This window comes from Phyllostomus discolor, chromosome 6 (genome assembly GCF_004126475.2).
Source record: "Phyllostomus discolor isolate MPI-MPIP mPhyDis1 chromosome 6, mPhyDis1.pri.v3, whole genome shotgun sequence".
NCBI lineage: Eukaryota > Metazoa > Chordata > Mammalia > Chiroptera > Phyllostomidae > Phyllostomus > Phyllostomus discolor.
In genome coordinates, this window is record NC_040908.2 from 161732150 (window position 1) to 161742253 (window position 10104).

The window sequence follows — 10104 nt, forward strand, 5'->3', positions numbered from 1 at the left end:
CTTCTTGTCTCTCTTTGTGTGTATATAAGGGTGAGGGGCTCATGAAGAATACTAGAAGTGAAGCATCAATTCAATGATGCTAAGGACCAAGAACAGCTTCTAGAGTCCTCTTTTTTTTAATCAATGCTTTATCAAATGGGACAATCTATTAATAACACCACAGACAGAAAACAGTTGTAAGAACAATTGTCAGCCATCTCTTGTCAACAAATGGTGGGATGAAATTGAAAGGACACTGGACCATTAGTCCCATTTTACAACTTGGTCTGGACCCTAGTTTATTTGTGAACTTGGGACAGTCTGTTCCCTTTGTGAACCTCGGGTTTTCCATCTGAAAATGAGCCATTTGGAACAGAAGATTCCCACCCAATCTTTTTGCTTCCATGTCCTGTGCTTGTGAGAATCACAATTGCCAGGTTTGTAGTTGGGGTGGCAATAGAAATCAGAGCTTTTTGTTGCACTGTGTAGCAAGACATCTGGGATGACAACATTTGTCCTGAACTTTCTTGACAAAAGCCAATTAAAAGATTCTTTCTGAAAATTATCTTAGAAGTAAAAATTCCTGAATCATTCCTATTGTATGAGATATAGCTCTACCCACAAAAATCAGTGATAAAATAGGGTACCATATCCATATTTTATTGCATCTTGAGTTAGAATGTTGAAGTATATTTAGCTGTCCAAGGGTGTGAGAGTCTTTGGTAGTTGCCACCTGCATTCCATGAGTATTTCTCTCCACTGGAGAAACATTGCTCACTCCACAGAGAGTCAATGGGCTCATTTATGGCTCCTAAACAGCTCCTATCTGGGAACTCTGCATAGGGTTTTAATGAACAACGTGGAGAAAAAGGGGTCTTGGAAACCTGTGATCTATAGCTCCCCATGGGTTAGAAGCACCTGGACTTGCAATTGATGTTCAAAGTGTGGGGGATGGGCGCTGGAAAGGGGTAGGGGGAGTCTTGCAGGATTGAACCCTTAATCTGTGATATTTGACACTGTCTCCAGGTAGATAGTGTCAGAATTAATTGCTTGGTATTGTTGAAAAGCACACATCATAACAATCAAGTAAAAATTTTATTTCAAAGGCAATCACATAGTTTCCAAGACTTAATTGTAGGGGCTTGTCTGCATGCACTAATGGGTGAAGTACGTGTGATCAGACATTGTACATTTTTGCAGTCCTGCTGGGAAAGAGTCTGAACACCACAGTAAATCAGTGAATAACTGTCATCAATGAATGGGTACAAGAGAAAGTTGTCTCCTTTACTTCAACATTATCTACTGAAAGAATCACCATTCTGCCTAATTTTATGGGAAATGTCTAGTCAATGGCAATTTGTAGTTCTGTGTTTTTCCTGAAGCCAATATCTGGCCAATCAAGAGACCACCCCCCATCCACCACTGAGCACATATATTCAATACCAAGAGAAAAATACCATTTAAAAATATTCATTACATAAAAATCTACATTTCAGGGATCTCAAACTTAACTTTCTTAGGTTGGGATTCTTTGGTTGGTCTTCATATATTATCATAAAGACCAAATATCTGATAAATATTTCCCCCTTTCCCACTAAGAAGGCAAAAGTTCTTCACATCCAGGGTTAAAAATTGCCTTTACAGGCATGCCAAATTTATTCTTGTCACTCAGAAGGAGGAAAAGCACACTCTAGAAGAAACTAAATGTAATAGTTTTTCAGGCTGCACACAGGTTCAACTTAATATACAACAAGGTCTGCCTGGAAAGTATCCAGCCAAGTAATATGAAAAGTAGAGACATTTATTGAAGAAGACACAAGATACAAGAAAAATTGAACACAAGGCAATGATGTCTCAGTCTCTTCAAAGTAGGTACCTTGGGACCTCACACAGTTCCCTCAGCTGCAACATGATGTTCCTTCTGCTGTGGTAGCAGAAGCTGCAGAACAAATTTTGCCACGACATGTTTCATGCCAAGATCCTGCATCATCAGCATCTTGGACACAGTAGTTTTTGGAATCCCCAGGTCAGCTTCTAGTTCTCGCACTGTGAGTCGCTGATCTTTGTTGATTGCAGCCTGTACACATTCTATATTCTCAGGTGTTCTGCTTGCTGCAGGCCTTCCAGAATGTGGATCACTTTCAACAGATTCTCAACCACCTTTGAAGCATTTATGCCACACTCATTGCATCATCCCCAAAATCTTCTCAATCATCTGAATAGTTTCTGTAGAGGAACGTTCAAGTTTAATGCAAAATCTACTGCAGATTTGTTGCTCTACTTGCTCAGTCATTTTGAATGCGATGGCCACACAGTACACGAACTTACTCAATGGTGTCTTACCACCCCACTGACTAGTACAATGGAGTCACCATTGTTCATGCATGCACATTCCAGTACACTCTCCTTGGCTTCCAGACTACATTGAGGTCACGCCAGCCATTCTTGTTACATTGATGATGGTTGGACTTTTTCTGGATAGACTTCACATATCTTTCATATCAATGTTTCAGGATTCTTCAGATATATTCCCAGGAGTGGAATTTCTAGGTCAAAAGACAGTTCCATTTTTAATTTTTTGAGGAAACTCCATACTGTTTTCCACAGTGGCTGCACCAGACTGCCTTTCCATCAATTTTCTTGCTGGTGTTTACCGGAGGTCTGTGCAGGCTGTTGGCTAGAGGCCACTCTCAATTCCTAAAAGCTGTTCACAGTTCCTTGAAACATAGCCTTCTTAATAGAGCTGCCTACTTCCTCAAAGCCAGAAAGGAAGAGAAAGGCACAGATGCTACAACCTTCTGCAATGCAATCACGTAATCACATACACATAATCTCATACATCCTGCCACCTTTGCTGTATTCTATTAAAGCAAGTCACAGCCCTGGCTGGTGTGTCTCGTGGATTGAGCAGTGGCCTGTGAACCAAAGGGTCACCGGTTTGATTCCCAGTCAGGGCACATGCCTGGGTTGTGGGCCAGGTCCCCAGTAGGGGGCACGTGAGAGGCAACCACATGTTGATGTTTCCTACTTCTCTTTCTCCCTCCTTTCCCCTCTCTCTAAAAATAAATAAATAAAATAATTTAAAAACAGCAAGCCAGAGATCTTGTCTATACCCAAGGGAAGCAATCACACAAGACATGAGTGAGTGTCAGGGGTCAGGAATCATTAGAGGCATCCTAGAGTCTGTCTGCTATAACTATGCAGGAAGGGTAGGTGGTATTGGGTTGACCTCTCCTACTGCAAACCATGTCAAAGAGACTTCTGGCTGTGTGGTCTTCACAGCTTGCTCCAAATGGACACCAGGTGGAAGCAAGGAGAACTTGAGGCTGGATATTTTTGCTGGACCCTCAGGGATGGGACAAAGGAGGAACCATGAGCAACCAGCTGAGTAAGAGCATTAGAATTCTGAGGGCACCATGCCAATGAATCCCAGTGATAGAACCACTGGGCGCACGCTCAGCCCTCACTAGCCTGACATCAAGTTGGGAAAGTACCAATGAAGGAAGAAATCTTCTGCTCCTCAGCATTTCTTATTCCTACCCTTGGCTCAGCAAGAATCAGAAATCCCTCTCAGCAAGCTAGCCAGAGAAAAAGAAGAACATTCTTCCCATTTTAGACAAGTGTCTTGTCTGAAGTAGACCGAAACTGAGGAAAAAAAGACATTTTCACTGTAAATGACAGCTGAGTTTTGATTCTTGCATAAGACTGTATATTTTAATTACTGAAGTGACTGGAGAACTCTTCACTCACTGTCAGTAATTTATCTTAGATTTTGAATTAGAAGCTGAGGGGAACTAGGCACACAGTTGTTGGGGAAAGAGTAAGGTGTTTTTTTTTTTTCTGTGAGTTCTGCTTATTTAACTACAAGGCACAAATATTTTGAAAATCTAAATAGGAGAAAAAGTGCCATATTATTTTTGGGTTCTCCATGTTGCATATATTCATGCTTTAAGGACTGAACTATTAAATTCCTTAACACCATCTGATTCTCCTTAAAGAAGAATTGGCCAACGACACATCTGATAAGGGGTTAATGTCCAAAATTTATAAAGTACTCATTCAACTCAACAAAACAAACAAAACAAACTCCAATTAAAAAATGGGCAGAGAACCTGAATAGACACTTCTCCAAAGAGGATATACAGATGGCCAATAGACATGAAAGGATGAATAGTGTCACTAATCATCAGAGAAATACACATTAAAACCACAATGAGATATCATCTCACATCTGTCAGGAAATCTGCCATCAATAAATCAACAACAAGTGTTGATGAGAATGTGGAGAAAACACAATCCTTATGCACTGTTGGTGGGAAGGCAGTCTGGAGTTTCCTCAGAAAATTAAAATATGGAACTGCCTTATGACCCAGCAATTCCATTTCTGGGAATATATCCCAAGAAACACAAAACACTAATTCAAAGAGATGTATGCACCCCTATGTTCACTGCAGTGTTATTTACAATACTGAAGATAAGCAAGCAACTCAAGTGCCCATCAGTAGACGAGTGGATAAAAAAGCGGTGGTACATATATACAATGAAATATTACTTGGCCCTAAAAAAGAATAAAATCTTACCATTTGCAACAACATGGATGGACCTAGAGGATATTATGCTAAGTGAAATAAGTCAGAGAAAGACACCATATGATTTCACTTGTATATGGAATCTAAAGAACAGAATTAACAAACAAACAAAACAGAACCAGACTCATGGATGCAGGGAACAAATTGTTGGATGATGGTTTGGGGACTGGGTGGAAAAGGTGAAGGGATTAAGAAGTACAAATTGGTAGTTACAGAATAGTCATGGGGATGCAAGGCACAGTGTGAATAATATAGTCAATAATATTGTGTAACTATGTATGGGACCATGCAGGTACTAGAAATATTGGGGGAAATCACTCGGTAGATTATACAATTGTCTAACCACTATGCTGTACACTTGAAGCTAGTATAAAATAACATTCACTATTAACTCTAATAGAAAAAAGAACCGGGATGTTTAAAGTATTCTATCTTCAAATTCTATAATTAAAGAACCATAACTGTAAACCAATTGTAAAATTACTTACTTATTTTAACTAACCCACTGTTTGTACTGAAATAAATGCATTTAAAAATAAAATGTCATCACTGCATGTTTTTGTGCAGTATTATTTGTTACAATAAATGGTAACCACAAACAAATGTAATTTAAATGAAAAAATGTTACATTTTAGGTAAATACATATAACAATAAATTGAGTTGACTACTTAATGATCAGAATTAATGTGACTATAATTAATTAAATGATGAAGAAATTTTATCTGAATACCCCTTATTTAAAATCAAGATGACACTTCATATTGATGATAACTTCTAAAAAATTGAACTGATATTAAGAATCTCAAATCACATGTGTATTGATTCAGAAGGTCCAGAAGATTTTAATTCCATTACATGATATGATTTGACACATGTCAGAGTAAAATAAACATCAATGGGGCTTTCCAAAAATGAATAAATAAATAAAGCTGAGTTTATGTTTTTAAATACATGCCCAGTAAGCAAATCTCAGAGAGGAAATTCCCTAAGTACTTACTGGGGAGGAAAGTCGGGACTCTTTCTACCAGTTGTGAAAACTGAAGACTGACAACTAGCACTCTGGGTGGAAAAATGAACTGTTTAAAACAAGTCCTGTTGTCCAAAGTTTATAATCATTCATCGGATTTAGTGGGTTGGATTGGCTGCAATGAGACACAACGCTCAGCTTTACTTCCTAGAAATAGTTACCTTTTACACTCAATATTAATTGCTAGCTAAAATTATAGGGAAAAATTGGTGAATAAATCTTGTTTTTTAAAAAATACCATTAACATTTGATATAATTTAGGGACTGTATGTGTGGGGTTTAAAGATATAATATAAACTCCTTCCAAATGTACTTTAATAATATCTGAAAAGTGATGGTAAAATAGTTCTATATCCACTCATTGTCTGGTTCAAGAAAATGCTTAGGAAGAAATCATCTTAAATGTGTTATTCCATAATTTTTCAAATATTTGCAGCTAAATCTACAAATGAACTCAATAATCAGTCTACTTGAAGTATGCAAAGAACCCAACTCACCAAGAAATTATTATGCAAATTCAACACTAACTGTAAGCAGATAATTTGCCTCTTCACTATCTGACCTCCTATCTTCCTTACGAAACAATGGTGACTGTATTCAGTAATAGCACCATGCACAGCTGAGAGGCGATATTCTCCAGTGTTCCTTGTGGATGGAAATGGCAGTGTGACATGGCTCTGGATAGTGAGTCCTCACAGGGATTTTGCTGGGAGATTCTTGTGAATGTGTCAATTCCTTATTTCGGTATCACTCCTTCTCTCCATATCTTTCTTCTCCTTCCTACAGGGAAGGCGAATGGAAAGATGAAGGTGAAGTGTCCCACTGGCTACCGTACAGCTCCCATGAGGGCAAAAGCCCACTATGGTTAGCTGAGCAGAAAGACAAAGGAGCACAAAACTCTGATGACGTCATAAAACTTCTTTATTAACTCCACCCGGCCTCCCCCGACTTCTTGGAGAACTCTAATTTCCTAAGCCTTGGTGATGAGGAATCTGTGGTATCGAATTAAATGCAGTCTATTTGATAGGCTAACATAGGCATCTCTACAAAGAATAAATATAGTTTGTGTAAATGAGAAAATAAACCTCACGATGTTGTAATAAAGCAAGTTTCAAAATGATCTTCACTAATAATTATCTCGTGTACCTCTTCCAACACTTTGGGACACACCATTATTTAATGTTATAGTTGGAATGGCCTTAGAGAGTGTCTGGTTTTGTTCATCCCTAGCATTAAGCAGGTGGGGGAGCTGGGCTGCCTGGAGTTTTGATTCAGATTCAGAGCGCCTAACTCCATGGCCAGCGCTGTTTCTTACCTGGTGTATTGCCTACAAGGCTCCATGTCACCTCTTCTCTTCCATTTATTGTTAATGCTCTCAGGAAGCAAGACTAGTTAATAAGGGGACATGTATCAGTAATGCCAAAATGGGCTAGTTCTGGAAGGTGAGAGTGATAGCATTGCACTAGTTTGGATTCTCAGGGTCTCATAAATGCTTTTACCTATAGCTTCATCAAAATATCTGAAGGAGACTCAGGGTGTAAGTAGATCACAGATGTAGGCAATTACTTATCTACAAATACAGTTGTGAGGGAGACCACAGACTTAGCTAGCAGATTGCCTGTTCCAGGACAAGGGACACTTGGGTTTGTTTTCGTGAAATTTTTATGTATGGAAAATGCAATGGGCTTAGAAGATGAAGAACAGGATTCAATTTCTAGCTTGTACAGTTATCAGCTGTGTGAATAATCAAATCCTGGCAACAGTATTATTTGTGTTGTATTTGGGGGGTGGGTGAGGGGGTTATTTTCATGTATATCTGTGTCTGTATTTTTTATGTCTTTTTGGTTCTACTGGTCTCTGTGGCTTCTCGTGTCTACAGTGGTCACATCAGCCCACGTAGATTCTTTAGCCCTCAACTAGACGGCTTCCCATTTGTTCGCTCAACGTAAAAAGTGGAGAATAATCAGATGTGTGACTTTATCGTATGTGCATATTTCCAAAACTTCCAGTTCAAAACCACAGGTCCTCTTTCACATGAAGGGAGAATCCACTTAGTGCCACCAGAATGACCTGTCGTCTCCTGTGAAGACGTGTGGGTGGGAGAAGCTCCCCAGTGCTGTGGAGAGTCAGCTGAGCTGCAAAGAATTAAAGAAATAAAACCTATTATCTATTAATGTTTTTCCACTTGGTGGTATAAGAATTATCCCTGGTGGAATAAACACTGCTAAAAAAAAGTAAAGACATTTTTACCTACCTGTAGAGGGAAATTAACTTTATTATAAAGTCTCTCAAGTTTAATGAAACCCTATTGATTTCTAGAGACTTCTTAGAGTTTGTAAAAATTTAGAATAGTAAGTATCAGGGTCTCTCAGAGGAAAAAGGAAAAAACAAAGTGCACAAAAAAGGAACAATGTCGTTTTTGCTAAGGGAAGTAGACAATGATCTGGTGAAGATAAGAAACAGAAATGTACATTGGTTTCAGGCCCATTTTAAGAGATCCTTTTGTATTAAGCTACTTTTTAACAGATGATAACACAGTTTACAAGTGTTCATAGTACTTGGTTTAGAAACTTATGTGCAAAATTTACTTAACTCTTCTAATTATGGCAAATTCTTGGAACAGATTACTTAGTTAAATTCAATTTTAAAGACAGTTATCTGTCCTTTCCCCAGGTTTATCAGGAATAAAGAACCCGCCAGTATTTTTGTGTTTGGGGACTTTGATAATTATATGACTAAGGTTTGAAATCAAATTAATTGAAGCTTCCTAAAATTCCTTACATGTCTTCTAAATCAGCTAAATGATCACCACTCACACTAACCATTTAGTGTGAATGTAAACTTTGTGTTAAACTAAACTGGGATGTAATAACTGAAGCCTTAATAAAAATGGGCTCGCATTCAGACAAGTATCCCAACTTATGTGAGTAGTGGACTGCTATCAGAGTGTACTAACATTAAACAGAAGAAAATAATTAAAAATCTTTATTAACACAACCATTTTTTTTTAATTTCAATCATTGTTCAAGTACAGTTTTCTGCCCCCTACTCCCGTTTCAGCCCCTCCACCCAACCCTCCCCCCTTCCCCCCACCACCCCCCACCCTTAGTTTTTGTCCATGTGTCCTCCAAATTTGTTCCTGTAATCCCTACCCATTCCCCCCTGAAATTCCCTCTTCTCTCCCCTCTGGCCACTGTCAGACTATCCCCTATTTCAGTGTCTTTGGTTATATTTTGCTAGTTTTTTGTTTTGTTTTGTTTTGTTTTGTTGTTTAGATTCCTGTTAAAGGTGATATCATGTGGTATTTGTCTTTCACTGCCTGGCTTGTTTCACTTAGCATAATGCTTTCCAGCTCCATCCATGCTGTTGCAAAGGGTATGAGCTCCTTCTTTCTTTCTGCTGTATAGAATTCCATTGTGTAAATGTACCATAGTTTTTTGATCCATTCATTTACTGATGGGCATCTAGGTTGCTTCCAGCACCTAGCTATTGTAAATTGTGCTGCTATGAACATCGGGGTGCAAAGGTTCTTTTGTATTGGTGTTTTAGTGTTCTTAGGATAGAGTCCCAGCAATGGAATTGCTGGGTCAAAAGGCAGATCCATTTTTAGTTTTCTGAGGAAGTTCCAAACTGCTTTCCATAATGGTTGTACCAGTCTGCAGTCCCACCAACAGTGCACTAGGGACCCCGTTTCTCCACATCCTCTCCAACACTTGTTATTTGTTGCTTTGTTTATGATGGCCATTCTGACTGGTGTGAAGTGGTATCTCATTGTGGTTTTAATTTGCATCTCTCTGATGGCTAGCGATATTGAACATCGCTTCATGTGTCTTTGGATTTTCTGTATGTCCTCCTTGGAGAATTGTCTGTTCAAGTCCTTTGCCCATTTTTTAATTGGGTTACTTGTCTTCTTAGAGTGGAGTCGCGTAAGTTCTTTATATATTTTGGAAATTAAACCCTTGTCTGAGGTATCATTAGCAAATATGTTTTCCCATACAGTTGGTTCTCTTTTTATTTTGATACTGTTTTCCTTAGCTGTGCAAAAGCTTTTAATTTTGATGAGATCCCATTTGTTTATTCTTTCCTTTATGTCCCTTGCTCTAGGAGACAAGTCAGTAAAAAAGTTTCTGCGTGAAATATCTGAGATTTTCCTACCTACGTTCTCTTCTAGGACTTTAATGGTGTCACGCTTTATATTTAAGTCTTTTATCCACCTTGAATCTATTTTTGTATAAGGTGTAAGTTGGTGCTCGAGTTTCATTTTTTTGCACGTAGCTGTCCAGTTCTCCCAACACCATTTGTTGAAGAGGCTATTTTTATTCCATTTTATGTTGCTGCTTCCTTTGTCAAATATTAATTGACCGTAGAGGCTTGGGTTTATTTCTGGGCTCTCTGTTCTGTTCCATTGGTCCATGTGCCTGTTTTTATGCCAGTACCAGGCTGTTTTGATTACAGTGGCCTTGTAGTATAGTTTAATGTCAGGTATTGTGATTCCTCCTACTTTACTC